This window comes from Delphinus delphis, chromosome X, assembly GCF_949987515.2.
Source record: "Delphinus delphis chromosome X, mDelDel1.2, whole genome shotgun sequence".
In the NCBI taxonomy this organism is placed as follows: domain Eukaryota; kingdom Metazoa; phylum Chordata; class Mammalia; order Artiodactyla; family Delphinidae; genus Delphinus; species Delphinus delphis.
Window position 1 is genome coordinate 80,993,337 of NC_082704.1, and position 16,197 is coordinate 81,009,533.

The window sequence follows — 16,197 nt, forward strand, 5'->3', positions numbered from 1 at the left end:
ACCTCTCACACTCCCTTCAACTGTCATGCCACCCCATTCTCAGGAAATGCCTCCCCTCCCTCTTCATGAAAAAATTAAGGGCACCAGGCCATGTCCCTTGGACTGCCCACCCCACCCTTGCGCAGGGTCCACACACCTATATGCCTCCTCCCTCTACTGAAAGACAAAACAATCCTTCCCTGACCCCATGCATGCCCAGCCTCCAGTACCTCCTCCACCAGCCAGACTCCTACTCTCCAACCCAGCCCATGCACCCGACTGGGTCTTCTTTAGAGTTTAAAAATGTTGGTGTCTTTTCCATCCACTAAGACAACCTCCATTCATCCCAATCCCACCCAAACTTCAAATCAGCTCCTTTCTTCCCGGTAGCATGCCAAGGTAATGAACTCGGCAGCTGCAATGGTCTTCTCACCTCCGGTTTACTCCTCTGCCCACTGCAGCCTGGCTCCCACCCCCACCGCTGATCCATCTCTCACCAAACGTAGCAACGACCAGTTGGTTGGAAAACTCAGTGGGTGTATTTCAGTTCTCACCAGACTGCACCTCCCTGATATATTTCACAATTGACAATCACTTCTGCTCCTCAGAAGAATCTTTTCCCCTGGGATCCAGAGAGGATGAACACTCCTTATTCTCCTACCAGCTCTCAGGTCCATCGGATTCAGTCTCTTTCTTCAGCTCCATTTCCCCACTGTCCCTTAAACAGTGTTGCCTAATATTTGTCTGTCATGGCGTGCAAAGAGAATGATTACGTTTGTGTAGCACAATGGAGGGAAGTGGTGGGGATTTACAGCCCTGAATAGGCTGATGGCAGCTCCGTGGGGCCAGATACCCCAAGGGCTGTGGAGATCAATAGCTCCTAGACTGGGAAGCTCTACCTTAGCAACTGCCATCCTGGGTCTGCTCTTCTGGCTCTATACATTTGGCCTGGGTCACCTCCCTAGCTCTCTTGGATTCAACCCCTGAATCTCCACTGCTGACCCCACAACTCTTTCCCCAGTCCGATGCTCTTCACTCTTCCCCCTCCACAGCTTCATACACACTCACCATTGGACCTGTTCCCTTGGATGGCTGAAGCCTCCAATGTATGCTGCCCAAACAACAAATTCATTACCTTCCTCCCATCTCAGCCTTGCGTGTCTTTGTCATTTAGAGGCACCATCATCCACATGGTCACTCCAGATACAAACCTGAGTGTCACCCCTGAATCCTCCTGTGTCCCTCACTCCTCACATCCAACCAGCCACAAATTCATGCTGGTTTGATCTGCTGGATATGTCTCAGGCCCAACCCGCCTCGCCATCCCAAACTAATGAAGTCCAAATTTAGGGCTCCTTTCCCTCTGGTTTCCCTGCTTCTCCTGGGGCCCCTCCCGTCCATGCATCGTTGCAGCAGCTGCAAGGTCTGGTCTTTCTAAACACAAACCTCATAGCGTCATTCCCTCTCAGGGCTCCCTGGGCATGTTCAACATAAATTTTATGTTCCTTATCAAGCCCCTGCAGCACTCATGGCCTTCAGTCTCACCTCTTAGCATTTCTTGGGCCTCAAATCAAAACTCCAGGAACTCCAATCCACTTGTAGTTCCCTACACACCCCTGGATATTTCCAGCCTCTATTCTTTGTATCATGCAGCCCTCAGTTTACTAGACTGCCTTTGCCTTCTGAGAGCCCCCCTTCCCAACTTGGCACACTTCTTTGAATTCTTTAAGACCCAGGTAAGGCTCCCTGACCTCCTCACCCCTCATGATGGCTTCCATCATACTTACGTTGTCATTGATAAAGCACTTCTCATCTTGTGTCATTCTCGTGTCTCTCTGTTTCACCTGGAGACAGTGAATAAGATCTGTGTGTGATTCACTTCAGGGTTCCTGACATCAGCCAGCAGTGGGCATAACGGATTAGGTGCCCATGGAGTAAATGTGTTGGGCTTTGAAAGGCGGGCATACTCAAGTAAAATGGGAGGTGAATTGAGGGGTTCTTGGTTGGGGGATGCAGGAATCATAGCACACAGTGGATGGGAGTATCAGTCGTACTATTTAATGCCTAGTTCCGTCTGTTCTATCTGTATCTTTACTCCAGGCAATGATGGGAGAGGTAAAGAATGAACAAGCAGACAAATGTCTCAGTTCACACGTGCACGCGCGCGTGTGCACTCACACACACACACACACACACACACACACACACACACCAGAACACCAGGTTAAGGCCCTGCTGCCACCTACTGGCATGATACCCTCAGCTCCTATTCTGAGAGGGTGAATTGCTTCTATTCCCCTTACACAACAGGCCTCTGTTATACCTCTGTGCCTCTGCATATGCGATTCCCCTCTCTCTGCATGCCCTCCCCTTCATCCTATCGGCCCAGGTGGAGGTAAAGTCTATTCAGTTTTCCTATGCTAACTTAAAGGCCAACTCGTTCAGGAAGGCTCTCGTGAAACCCTCCTCAGTGGTATCCATACGTAACCCATTACATATTTATACACAGCCCTTAGAACCTTTTATGACTGCTCTGGCTCTATGTATCGAGTTACCTCAGGATGGGACATTTCCAAAGGGAGATTAGGGACTGTGTCCAACTCATTCCTGACTTCCCAGAGTCACTGAGGGCAGGACTGGGCTAGAGATGTTTCCAGCTTGATGGAGGTGAGTCCACATATGAATGAATGAATGAATAAGTAAGTGCATGAGGAGAGGTGTAACCAAAGCACTATACTAGCCCAGAGCAGAGAGAGGAATTGTAAGTGGGGTGGGGTCATCATGGAGGTGGCACTGAAGCAAGGTTTTCAGGGATGAGGAGGACACTCACCAGTGGAAAAAGGAGGGAGAAGACATTCCCAGGGCGGCAGACAGTATGAGCACATACTCAGGCACAGATGACTGGCAGGTTCAGGTGCTTTGGGACATTGGTGTGTGGTGTGGCGTGGTGTGGGGCAGCTGGAGGATGGTTTGTGTGCTGGAGGCAGTGAGAGGTGTGGTGGGAGAAGCAGGCTGGGACCAGACCTCTCAGGCTGCCATGCAATTGTTGTTGTGAAGCCAAGGGTCCCGGATCAGCCTCTACCCCTCTGGTAGAGCGTGGGACCTCTGCACATTCTTCGTGAGTGTGTGAGCTCAGAATTTAAGGGCTCCCTGTTTAGGCAAATGGCTCAAGTGAGGCAAAAAGAATTTTTAAAACTTAGAGACATCCAGAAAGCCCAAGAGAACATGAGAGTATCAGAGCTGCAGAAAGTGTGAGAGACTAATCGCTGGCCAATGGTTGCCTTTCCGAAAGGTCTGGTTAAGAGTGGGCTATGACTTGCTTCAGTTAGGAATGTATTCACCTGGATCTTGATTCAGTTTATACAGTTCCGGGTGTCCAACCCTTTGGGGGACACATGTGCCTCACCAGGTGTGAAGTCATGTGTCGCTACACACCGTCCTATCCGTGTTCACTAGTCCTCACTGATCCCTAGGGAGAAACAAACGTGCACCTTGTGGAGGCCAGCGCCTTGTTTCCCAGGTCTGTCTGACTCCAGAGCCCACGCTCTTTCCATTCTCCTGGCCCTCTCACCTGCACATCTCCAACGATGTCCTCCATGACTACATCATACTGGACCACGAAGTCGGCCCTGATGCCTGAACTGGAGAAGGCAGACTGGTCTTGCAGTGTCGCGCAGAAGGTAATTCGGACACTGGTCTCTCCTCTCTCAATCCTGGTGGATGGGGGCGAGTCAGCCTCACCTGCATGGGTGGGGAGGGGTTAGGTGGGATGGAGAGCTCACCAGGCAGAAAGTCAGGTAAAGGGACATCAAAAGAGGCAATATCTGGGGAGGGTGAGAAGTAAGCCCTGCACCACCTGCTGTTCCTTTTGCCTGCAACGCCCCTCCACCTGCCCAAATGCTACATTCCTCTCCCAATCCTACAACCAGCTCCCCCTACTCTGCCTCTTCCACGGGCCCAGCCTGACAGACCCAGCCCCCACTCAGCTCCCAGGCTCTGGCAGCCTGGCCCTCACTCACAACTTCATCCTGGCTCATTTGCCATCCATCCAGGGAGCCCAGTCTCTGGAGGAGTGTCATGTCCCCAGGAGCCTGGATCTCCTCCCGGAGAGACCGTGTCGTGTGTGTTGTGGAGAGAGACAGATACACAGTCAGGGCCTCGATCTCCTCCCATGCCCCTTACTGCTGTGGGAAACTGCAGCCCAGCAACGTTCTCTTCTAGATAGAATTTCATGTGTTTTCTTCCCCCTCTGGCTTCTTGACTCTCAGAATCACGTGTGTGAATAAGACTTTTAGCGCCTCATGAAATCACAGATGAACTTCTGGTCCCGGATGTTTGCTGAGCTGGCCACAAGATCAACTCCTCTGGAATTTCAGCCCAAGACAAATGTCCATTTAGACATGCCTCTGTGCCTCCTTTTTTCCAGAAAATGGAAACTAGGGAATTCTGCTCCCCACCCCCCTTTCCTGCTACAGCTGTCAGGAAGCTTAGGGGCAAACTGAGCCCCCATACTCTCTGAGGCGTCTGCTTACATACATTCCCTTGGCTTCCTTCCTTTCAGAGGTCTTTGTTCTGTTTTATCCCCACAGGATTGGCTCTCCCCTCCGTTTTAACCTTTAAGGAGAAGGGGGGAGGGAGCTGCCATTTATAGCTTAGGGTTTAAGCGTGCAAGCTCCAAGGACTCAGATGCTGCCTGTGGGCCCCTGGACAAGTTATTCACACTCTCTAAGCCTCAGGCTCCTCATCTGTAGCACGGGAAGGATAATAGCTCCTCTTTCATAGACAGTGTTTGTGCGAATTCAGTGAGATCATTTATGTAAAGCATTTGGAACCATACTTGGATCTTAGTAAGTGCTCGATAATGCTAATGATTACAATTATCATCAGGTCTTCATTACTCTGTACCAGTGATTTGCAGAGAGGAATTTTCTCAAATTCTCACAGTGGTCCTGGGCCATCGATTGCACGTCCCCATCGTACAGACGGGAAAAGTGAAGCAGAGCCAGTGAGTGATTTGCCTGCTGCCCCACCTTTGGAGAAGGTCAAAGCTGGGATTTGAACCCAGGTCTGTGTCTGTCTCTCTCTTGTCTGTATTCCATACTGTCTCTCTGGGTCAGCAGGATCCAAGTAGGTAGGACATCCGAAGCTAAACAGTTTAGCGAGAGTGGCCACATGACATGGGTGATTTCTCTGTGCCTGTCCACTTGTCCCTCAGCGGAGGCGTCTAGGCCGGACCAGTGGTTCTCCAATCTGACTGGACATCAAGTTCACTTGCAAATGGGTTAAAAAGATAGGTTCCTGGGCCCCTCCCCAACCTACTGAAGCAGACTCCAGGAGGGTGGGGTCCAGGAATCTGTATTCTGACAGCTCACATAGCGATTCTGCTGGCCGTAGCCAGTGTGGCCTTCAAACACCTTGAGATGGAAAAACAAACACCTTGAGATGAAGTTTGAAGCAAGCCTGGCAGCCAGGACATCTCTCTGGCATACAGGGCCTGAGATGATGTCCTCTGGGTCAGCCTGCACTTCACACTGTCCTCCCATTGCCCTTCCATTCTCAGTGGTGATTCCAGAGGAAAGCAAGTGTGGGCTCTGAATCCCTTAGCAATGTCAACATATGATTTCATGGAGCTGACCCAGCAACTCCTTCTCCCCTTTTACAATTTCAGGAGGGAAATCACCACTGCGGGAAATGTGGGACTTGCTGGTTTCACACAGCTTGCAAGGATGAGAGCAAGTTTGTAACCGAAATATTTTCAACTCCAAACCTGCCCTCTTCTCCTTGTTTGAATGGGAAAGGAACCTAGGGCAGAAGTGGTATTAGAGGGAAGCAGAGGGAAAAGGGGCAGCTTCCCATTTAGGGAAGGCCAGTCTTATGGTTGACCTGTAGTGCTGCTCACATACTTGTGTGGGTGTTGGTGTGCAGGCGGCTGGTCCTCAGCGGTGGTACGTGAAGATAGCCAATGCCTGTCTTTTCTGACACTGTGACCTCTACACTCAGCCTTGTCACCAATTGGGGTCTCAGGCTCACCACCAGCTGGTACTGGCCCTGGTGCCGCTGCAGCAGCTCCTCATAGGCGAGAAAAAAGTCACCTTTGTGGCTGTTGCCAGGCTGGTGAAGATGCGAAACTTCTCTGATTCTCAGTCCCTGGTCTTGAAAGGGAGGAGGATGAGAGATGGGATGTCGTGAGGAGGAGGGGAGCTATTAGATGACCTAGTTCTGGCTACCCCCTCTCTGGCCCCAGCAGACCTGGCCAGGCTTCTGTTTCAGCTAAGTCCCTCAACCACAGTTAGTTATTCACTCACCCACTTGTTAAACTATCTCTCTCACTCATTCATCCTCTTAAATATTCTGCCTAAGAAATTCTATCACAGGCAGCTTACCCATAAGGAAATTATGTTAGTGAAAATCTGAATCTACAATAAAACAATAAGGGAGTAATGATTTATTTTATAAAAAGAGGTTTCAATTTACACACAATGTCTCTTTCCCTTCAAATAACCCCTCACGCCCACCCCTCCCCCATGCTTTAGACTAAGCTTGTTTATACGCCATTAATTCCTCAGTATGCAGTAGCCAAACCTAAAGTTTCCGTGCTTGATGAAACTCTTTTGGAGGCTGAGAGGAAACATTGAAGGAAGACAATACACTTCTGCCATCAGAATGGAACTCAGTTAGGAAACAGGATTTGATTTAGAGAAATCTCACTTGAACATAACCTTACCGGAAGATGCCAGTTCTTAAATAAGCCACATCCTGCTGGCAGGAGGAAAGTGGAAGTAGTGAAGTAAACTCCCATTTATTGAACACCTACTCTCTTATCGGTTTTGCTATTCATTAACTCACCTCATCTTCATGTAATCCTATGAAGTAGAGATCATTATCCCCACATTACAGAGGTAGAGATTGAGGCCAAGTGAGAACATGTGTAAGTCCCTGATCACACATCTAAGATGAACTTGTCATGTTTCAGACTGGTTGGAGCCTTACCTGATGCCTACATGAGCAGCTATTTTTTCCTTGCTGATGGGCTTCCTCATAGATTTTCTTTTCCTGGTGCTTCTCTTTGACTTCTGCAATGTAGACTTTATTGTTGATGGTCCTGATGGAGCAGGAAAGAGGAAGGACAGACAGAAACAGAGAAAGGAAAAAAGAGATGGTCAGTGACATAGACAGAAAGAGACATACAAAGAAGATGGAAGAGGAGGATGAGGGATGGGGAGAGAAAAAGAGCAAAATAGAACTGTGAAGCCAGAGTGAGAGAAGGAAGAAGAGAAGAGAGCAGAGTCCAGGGAGATAAAAGCAGGTGAAGCAGTTATCATTATCTCCATTTGTCAGGTGGGGAAATAGAGACCACACAGTTGGTATATGGTTGACTTGGTGTTAGGACTTTATGTTTTCCAAAGTGTTGAATGAATTCCATGTTTTGGCACATAAAATAATTTTAGGTGGGACACAACTGAACATTTTTATTACAATTGTTATATATTTACTGTAATGTGTATTAAAAATATAAGTAGCACGTTGAACACATGAGCTCATAGATATTGTTACTTAGGATAAGCCTAACTTAGGTAATCTTAAGTGTATCTATTTACAGAAACTATATTAAGTAACTAATATGGTGGGTGGCACAGGCAGTAAAAATTGTGAAAGCAGAATGCAAGTTGCTGCAAAGGCATCTGAGATTGACTAGGGAAGGGGCCTTGACCTTAGCGGGCTCAGAGACCAATGAGATACTAATTCAAACTTGTTTTACCCCAGTTTTTCCTATTGCTCTAAGGAAGGTAATAAGGTATAAAGGAGTTCAAAGAAGGGAGGAAGCACTTTTGCCCAAGTCTTCCAGAAAAGGTCCTAGAGGAGGTGGCCTTGGTGGTGGGGGAGTTCAAATTAGGGAAGATTTGGACAAATGATCATCACTGGCCATGCCTCCTCAGTCTCCTTTGTTGGCTCCTTCTCTTCTTGATTCTAAATCTTTGGAACATTCCTAGACTCTGCTCTAGACCTCCCCTTCCTCTCCTCTGTTCTTTCTACAGTCACTCTCTAGGTGAGGTCATCTAGTCCCATGGGTTTAAATATCATTTGCACACAGCGGCCTCCCAAATCTGTATCTCTAGTGTGGACCTGTCTCCTGAACTCCAGACCTATATATCGCTTACTTGACATTTCACTAGCATTTCCAATAGGCACCTAAAGCTTAACATATCCCAAACTGAGTTCCTTGTAGCTCCTCCACCTCCCAAATCTGCTCCTCCCTTGGTTTTCCTTATCTCAGGAAATAGTTGTTCGGCTGGAAATCTTAGAGTAATGCTTGCCTCCCTTCTTCCTCTCATACACCACTTCTAATCCATCAGGGAATTTTGACCCTATCTTTAGATATGTCCACAATCTGATTACTTCTCCCCACACCCACAATTACTATCCTAATCCAAACTACCAACATTTCTTGCTTGGATAAATGCAACAACCTACTAACTGGCCTCCTTCTTTAAAGCCTTGCCTCCTTATTACCTGTTCTCTTCACAGCAGTCAGACAGATCCTAGATCCTGTTAAATCCTAAGTCAGACCATGTCCCTTCTTTGCTCAAAAGTCTATGTGGCTCTTGTCTCAAATCAGAGTAAAGGCCAAAGTCCTCACCAGGGCCTCCATGGTCCTATACTATATGGCTCCCTGTCACCTCTTTAACCCCATCCCCTCCTTCTCTTCACCTTATTTATTATTCTCCAGCCACCAAGGCCTCCTTGCTGTTTCTTGAGTTTTTTCAGAACACTCCTGTTTAAGAGCCTTTACAATTTCTGTTCCCTTTGTTTGGAACACTCTTCCTCCAGATATTGGCAAATCTTATACTCTCTCTTCTTTCAGGTCTTTGTTCAAATGTCATTTCCTCAGAGAGACATCCTTGATCGCTCCTAAACAGCGCCTTCCCACTCACTCTTGATCTCTCTTGCTCTACTTTCTATTTCTTTGTAACACTTATCCATAAACTGACATATACTTCCTTGTTTATTTTTCCCTTATCTGCCTTCTCCATTGGACTGTAAGCTCCTTGAGGGCAGGGATTTTTTCTGTATTAATTGCTGCTGTATCCCCAGTACCTGGAATGCTGCCTGGCACATAGTAGGCGCTCAACAATTATTTGTGGAATGGGCATTCAATACAGACAGCAGGAAAACACAGGGACCATGTTTCAGAGAACAGCAAGTAGTTAGATTTGGCTGGAACAGAGAGGTAGGGAAAGGAGTTATGGAGAGAAGTTTGGAGTGGTTGTATAAGCCTAGAGAATAAAGGGTTTTGAACACTAGACTCAATGAGCTCATATGACAGTGAAGACTAGATATGGAGAATGGGAGTCCAAGATAAATCTTGAAGGGGGGGATGGGTCAGATCTGGTCTTTGAGGAGTGATAGATAGTTCCTTGTCCTAGAGAACATTACTGCAACTCTGCAAGCGGCAGGAACAACAGTCTCTCTTTAACAAATGGAAGGCACAGGTACTGGGGGTGGTTGGGGTAGAATGAAGTTATTTGACCAAAGAAGCAGTTTCTAGGAACACTTGAGGAGGATATGCAACCTGCAGAAAAGACCACTCAGGTGGGAAGTGTTTCTAGGCAGCTGAAACAGACTATTGCTGTGGCTGGGCTCATGTGGGGGTGGGCTGAGCTGGCATTGCCCCAAGGTCTCCTGGGGGTTGTAGGGGTGTAGGGTGGGGCTGGTCTGGCAGCAGCACACTGGGGCCTCTCTATGTGTGCTACCTGCAGCAAGCATACTTTCCATGGAGTCTGCCCAAAACATTTCCTCCAGCCTGCTTTGCTTAATTAAAAAAATTATTTTGGAGTTTTTTCTATTAGAGCAAAAATCCACATTCTGTTTGACTGCTTAGCTCTTGTATCATTTGACCAGCAACCTCTCTTGTGAGCCCCCATACTCCAAACCCATGCTGTCTTTTTTGCCTTTGATCTTCCTGGGTCACCCACACACAGTGATCCTGGTTCCTTCCAGTCTTACCCATATGGAAATCCTGTTTCCAGGAAGCTTTCTTTGACTACCTCACCACCTCTCCCATGAACTCCCTTGCCAGGGACACACTGCCTACCTCCTCCAACCTTTCCTCTCTTCGGGGGAGTGCCATCTGTCCATCAAGGCCAGGAGGTTCCTGATGACAAAGCTCAGGCTCTAGGGCTGCTGTTAACAGAGGCTTTAAGATTGTTTATAGCACAAAGCCCACCTCTGGTGAGGGGGTCTGTGCAAAGGCCGAAACTCTGCACGTGCTGGCCTCATTCATCTGCTAAATCTGAGTCACTCTTCCCGTTGGGACCATTTTCTAATTCACACTAAGGTATTATATGAGCCAATGAGGCCCCACCAAGTTCTCCTTATCTGCTCCTCCTCTCAACGTTTACCATCTCAAAGAAGGCACTGTCATCTACCAGGTCAGACAAGCTGAAATCAGGTGGGCACCTTCTATCTTTACTTACTCCCCACATGTATGCACCAGGTTGTTTCTCCCTCCTCATGGTATCTCAAATCCCACCCCCACTACGCTGTTCCAGCCCTCAGCAGCCCTTATGCGGATATTGCCTCAGGCTCCTTACTGAGCTCCCTGCTTCCCAGCTGGCCTTTCCAGCCCACCCCACCTCACTATTGTCACTCCTTGCTTAAAACCTTGCCATATCTCCTCATTATGGGCCACAGTTATTTCTAAAGTGGAGTACACACACTCTGGGGGTGCTGGAGTGTGTACACGCCAACACACACTGAGGGAGTGGGAAAACAATGTTAACACTCTACTTATAGGGTTTTCTCTTACATTGTCTATGTATATTTTTACATATGCTTCATAATGTACCTAATATATTTGCTCAGTAGTGTATTTATAGACTTTATAAATTAATAAATAATATATATTTGGGAAGTACATGATCAATTTTTTCCTGATGGGTGTGCAAACACATAAGATGGTTTGGAGACCATCAAGTAAGGTCCAGGTGCTTGGTCTGGCATTGGCAGCCTTCTACCACCTAGTCATTCCTTACCTCTCCAGTCTCAATTTTGACCACTCTCTACCTCTGCTTGTGCCCTACACTCTGGTGACACTGAAGTCCTTCCAGTTCCCCTAATGGGGAAACATTTATTCCTGTGCTCCTTTTGCCTGGATTCTCCAGCCCTGCCCTCAGCCTGCTTGCCCGATGAACAGCTCATATTTTGAACCTCAGTTTAGGTATCATCTTTGTGAGGCTTTCTCTGCATGGGGCTGAGGAACTGACCACTGTCTCCTGGTAGGCCTCGCCATTCCCACCATCCCGCATTCACGCTTCTCTTTCTTCCCAGCATACTTTATTAAAATTATCTGCTTTCATTTTTATTTCCCCCATTAGACTGTGAACTCTTTGGGAGCAGGACCATGTGCAATTCATCTTCCTTTTTCCGTAATACCCAGCCCAGTGTAAGTCACACAGTCAGCATCAGGAAATGTTTGTTAAAAAAATAATCAAGCAAATATTATCAAGGAAATATTATCTGCCCGCCACTAATTTTAGCATATATTTTCACATATATTAGCTCATTTAATCCTTTCAGGTGGGTTCTAATTTATTTTATTTTATTTATTTATTTATTTATTTTTGGCTGCACTGTGTCTTCGTTGCTGGGTGCGGGCTTTCTGTAGTTGCGGCGAGCAGGGCTACTCTTCATTGCAGTGCGCGGGCTCCTCATTGCGGTGGTCTCCCTTGTTGCAGAGCATGGGTTCCAGGTGCATGGGCTTCAGTAGTTGTGGCATGCGGGCTTCAGTAGTTGTGGCTCGTGGGCTCCAGAGCGCAGGCTTAGCAGTTGTGGCGCACGGACTTAGCTGCTCCGTGGTATGTGGGATCTTCCCAGACCAAGGCTCAAACCCGTGGTCCCCTGCATTGGCAGGCAGATTCTTAACCACTACACCACCAGGGAAGCCTGGTGGGTTCTAACTTTATCCCCATTTTACAGATGTGTAAAATGAGACTCTGATAAGTGACATGATTTGTCCTGAGTCCCATAGCTGGCAGAATCAGAATTCAAACTCAAGAGTGCATGCTCTCTATCACTATGCTCTGCTGAAAGAATGAACAAAAGAATGAATAAAACAGTGAGTTTGGAAGCAGACTTACATGGTGAAATTGGAGATAAAGGTGAGGCGAGGCAGATCCAGGTCAAAGATGACTTCATGAGCCTTGGCATGCGGACTGAACAAGACAGAGGTGACCAAGGTGTGGGCGTAGCGGGAAACCACAGTAGAATGCATTGAATAGATTTTCATCAACAGCTGAGGGAAGACAGGGAGGTGGGTTAGGTAGACTCTATCCTTGGCCTACATGTACTAGTACCCAGGACTCCTGGACAGGCCTCAAGGTACAAGTGGAGAAACTGAGGCCCAGAGAGGGAAAACAGCCTCTGTCATTCATTTTGTGGATCTGCCTAATATTTCAGTGAGCTTTACCAAGTCTCAGACCCAAAGGCTCACAGAGGATCACAAATCAAGGGACCTCTGGACAAGTGCTTCTCCAACTTTAATGTGCACATGAATTTCCTGGACATCTTGTTAAAATACAGATTCTGATTTAACAAGTCAGGGGTGGGGACTGAGATTCTGACTTTGTAACAAACTCCCAGGTGATGTTGATGCTGCTGGTCTATGAATTTTACTTCGGGTAGCAAGCCTTTAGAATATAACAGAGTGGCTGTCATTCATTGAGCTCTACTCTGTGCAAGACACTGTGATATATGTGTCTATAACTATATCTATATCTATTCCATTTTTAGGAACTCAAGTGTAAAGGATTGCACCTGGGGACTTCCCTGGATGTCCAGTGGTTAAGACTCTGCACTTCCACTGCACAGGGCACAGGTTTGATCTGGTTGGGGAACTAAGATCTCCCATGTTGCAAGGCGGGGCCAAAAGAGGGGAAAAAAAAAAAAAAGAATTGCACCTGATAAGTACAATCAGACACTGAAAGCATGATAAGCATTTGGCATCCATGATCTTATTTAATCCTCACATCGGCTCTATGGGCTACATAATATTATTGTTCATATTTTACAGATGTGTTAACTGGGCCCAGAGCCTGAGGCCGCACAGTAAGTAACATATCGATCTTCTTCCTGACCTTTCCTGAAGCCATGATCCCTTCATCTACCCACACGTCTAGCTCATTCTCAGTGTGGGGCAGAGGGAAATGAAGGCATTTGGGATCAGCTGGACCTAGAATCAAATTCTGGTTCTGCCACCTCTTAACTGTGTCAATCTCTGAGCCTCAGTTTCCTCTTCTATAACAGTAGATAGCTTAGCTATCTACTTAGCTATAATAGTAGAGCTTAGGTTACAGGGATGCTGTAAGGACTAAATGAAATAATAACTCTAAAATCCCTGGTGGAGCACCTGACATATGCTCAGAAAATAGTAACTCTTTCCTCTGGCCCTAGTTTCCTAGGACTGAGAAAGCAGACCAAATAACCTTCCACTGTTGCCCCCAAGGAGCTAATTTCCTTGCAAATCCTGGGGCTCTGTTCCCTCATCCCAGATCTAACCTTTGTGCTTGATGAGGAGGTCCCAGAAGGTCCCTGGCATGTCAGTTCCAGGAGAATGGTCAGCAAAAAGCTGATACAGATGAGGCATCTCCACTTAGACAAGATGCCACCTCTGGCCCGGGGCTGTTGTTCACATCCAGAAGGTCTGAGCCCAATCTCCAAACTCGTGCTCTTTTAAGCCTTCAGGTATCCCTTCTCTTGGGAGGGAGGGACTATCCTGAAGGGTGGGGAAGACTCTGAATGTGGCATTGAATCCACACAAGCCAGGATTGTCCAAGAGCTGGGGTTGGCATCTTGCCTGGAGAGGGGCCAGTTCCATGCCTCCCTTTTTCCCATCATCCAGCTGTAAGATGAATGGAAACTAAACATACTAGAGTTCTGGGTCTGTCTGTTTGCTGTGTTGGCCCAGGGTGGGGTTTTTCTTTCCTATAAACATCCACAGGAGCACAGTAACTGAGGCCAGAGAAAGGTCACTTAGCACTGATCATCTTAAAAAGGTAGCTGATATGAGAGAGGGGTTGGTGGAGCAAGGCCCCAATCCTGGTCCTTTCTGGCATGGATTTTAGCCTTGAGACAGGAAGGATTTACTTAGGGTCCCATAAAAATTGACTCTTACAGATATGAGTCTTACAATCTGCAGAATATTCAGAGGCCAAGATAGGCTAGGGTAGGACTGAGAAAATAAGATAGTGGTTCAAAGTAGAACTACTGGACTCAGACCATCTGGGTTTGTCTCAGTTCTGCCACTTACTGAGAGTGTAATATTGTGAAATTTAATTAATTGCTCTGCAGCCTCAGTTTCCTTACCTATAAAAAGAGAGTAATAATAGTACCTATTTCATAAAGTTGTTATGAAGATTAAAAAAGCTTGTACTTTCAGAATGCTTGGCACATGGTAAGCATTCAGTAAACATTAGCTGCTAGGACTAGAGCTGGATGAGGCCTGATTGATCTCGAAAGTATGGGAAGCTCCCTGTCCCTCTGGAGACCTAGATGGGGGAGGGGTGGGGAGATGCTCAGTTGATGGGCGTCAGTCTGCCTGTGGGAACCCAGAGATGCTCTGGACTGTGTCTACAGGAACTGTGGAGGGCAGGAGTGAGAACTGGAGCTGAGAAAGAAAATTACTTGAAGGTGTGCACACGGGACATCAGCATCAGTCAGAATCCCTATCCCTCTGCCCTTTCCATCCACATAGAGCACATGCAGCCCCAGCACTTACCTTCAGGCAAAATCTCTAACGACATTTTACAAACTGCGTAGGGAACATTCAGACTTGTCCTATGGCATTTGGTACCGCATAACAAAGCCTCCTCATTCTTGTATTTGGTGACCCATGGCCTGTCAGTTGCAACCTCCCCCAAGTCCACACGAGGTTTCCTGTCAGAATTTCCTCATGGGAGAGAGCCCTAGCTAGAAAAAAACAGCTCTGCTTATACAACAACAGAGAAACCCACATCAGCTACCAGTCCTTTTCCCTTACCTGGGATGGATAACCAAGGGTCTTCAGGCAAATTAAGGGAACCTGCAGCATGAAAGCAAAAGACTAAAATAAGAAAATAGAACAACTGACCCCAGAGAAATTGGGGAATTTTGGAAAGGAAAGAGAATTTCAGAAAAGAAATGATAATATCCTCAGCAAATTTCAAGAAGGTAAAACATGAAAAAAACAAGATGTAAATGCCACAGAACAGGAACAATCAGAGAAAAGAAAGACTCCTTAGGGATGGAAAATAAGTTGCTGAAATTAAAAGAAAATCAACAGAAGGACTGGGAAATAAAATTGAGGAAATTTCCCAGGATGCAGGGCCAAAAAACAAAGAAACACAAAGTAGGAGAGAAAATTTAAGAGATGAAGATTAATCCAGCAGGTTCAACATCTGAATAACAGGAGTCCTAGCCAGAGAGAACAGAAAAAATAAAGGACAATTTGTCAAAAACTTGTTAGAAGTTAATTTTCCAAAGCTGAAGAAGGATTTCCAGAACAGGTGCCCAGAACAGTGAACCCAGGTAATAGTGGATCCAACCCAAGCAATTACTACAACAGCCTCCTCACTGGTCTTCAGCTTCCTAATTTGTCATCCCTGCCCCCTTCACCAGTATATTTTCACAACAGCCAGAGGGATCCTTTTAAAACCCAAGTCAGATACTCTCCCACCTCTGCTAAAAACCCTCCTGTGGATTCCACTGTGGCTTGGCTTACAGGGCCCTATAAGATCAGGCCCCCATTACCTATCTGACTTCATTTTCTATTACTTCCCTCCTTGCCTTCCTCCACTAGTCTAGCAACACTGACTTTTATGTTCTTCAAAAATGGCAGGCACGAGACAAACAATGCCAGGCACAGTCCTGCTCTAGGGCCTTTGCACTGACTGTTCTTTCTATTTGGAATGTTCTTTCCCCAGGCATCCACTTGGCTAGCTCTCTCACTTCATGCAAGTCTTTGTTCACATGCTACCTTTTCAGTGAGTCTTTCTCTGACCAATCTATTTAAAACTTCAATAACCTCCCACTCTCACTGGCATTCCCTATCTTTTTTACCCTGATTTATTTTTCTCTATAGCACTGATAACACTTAAACTTGTTATATATTTTACTTATTTATCTGATCATTTTCTCTTTCTTCCTCACTAGAATATCACCTCCATGGGGACAAGGATCTGTTTC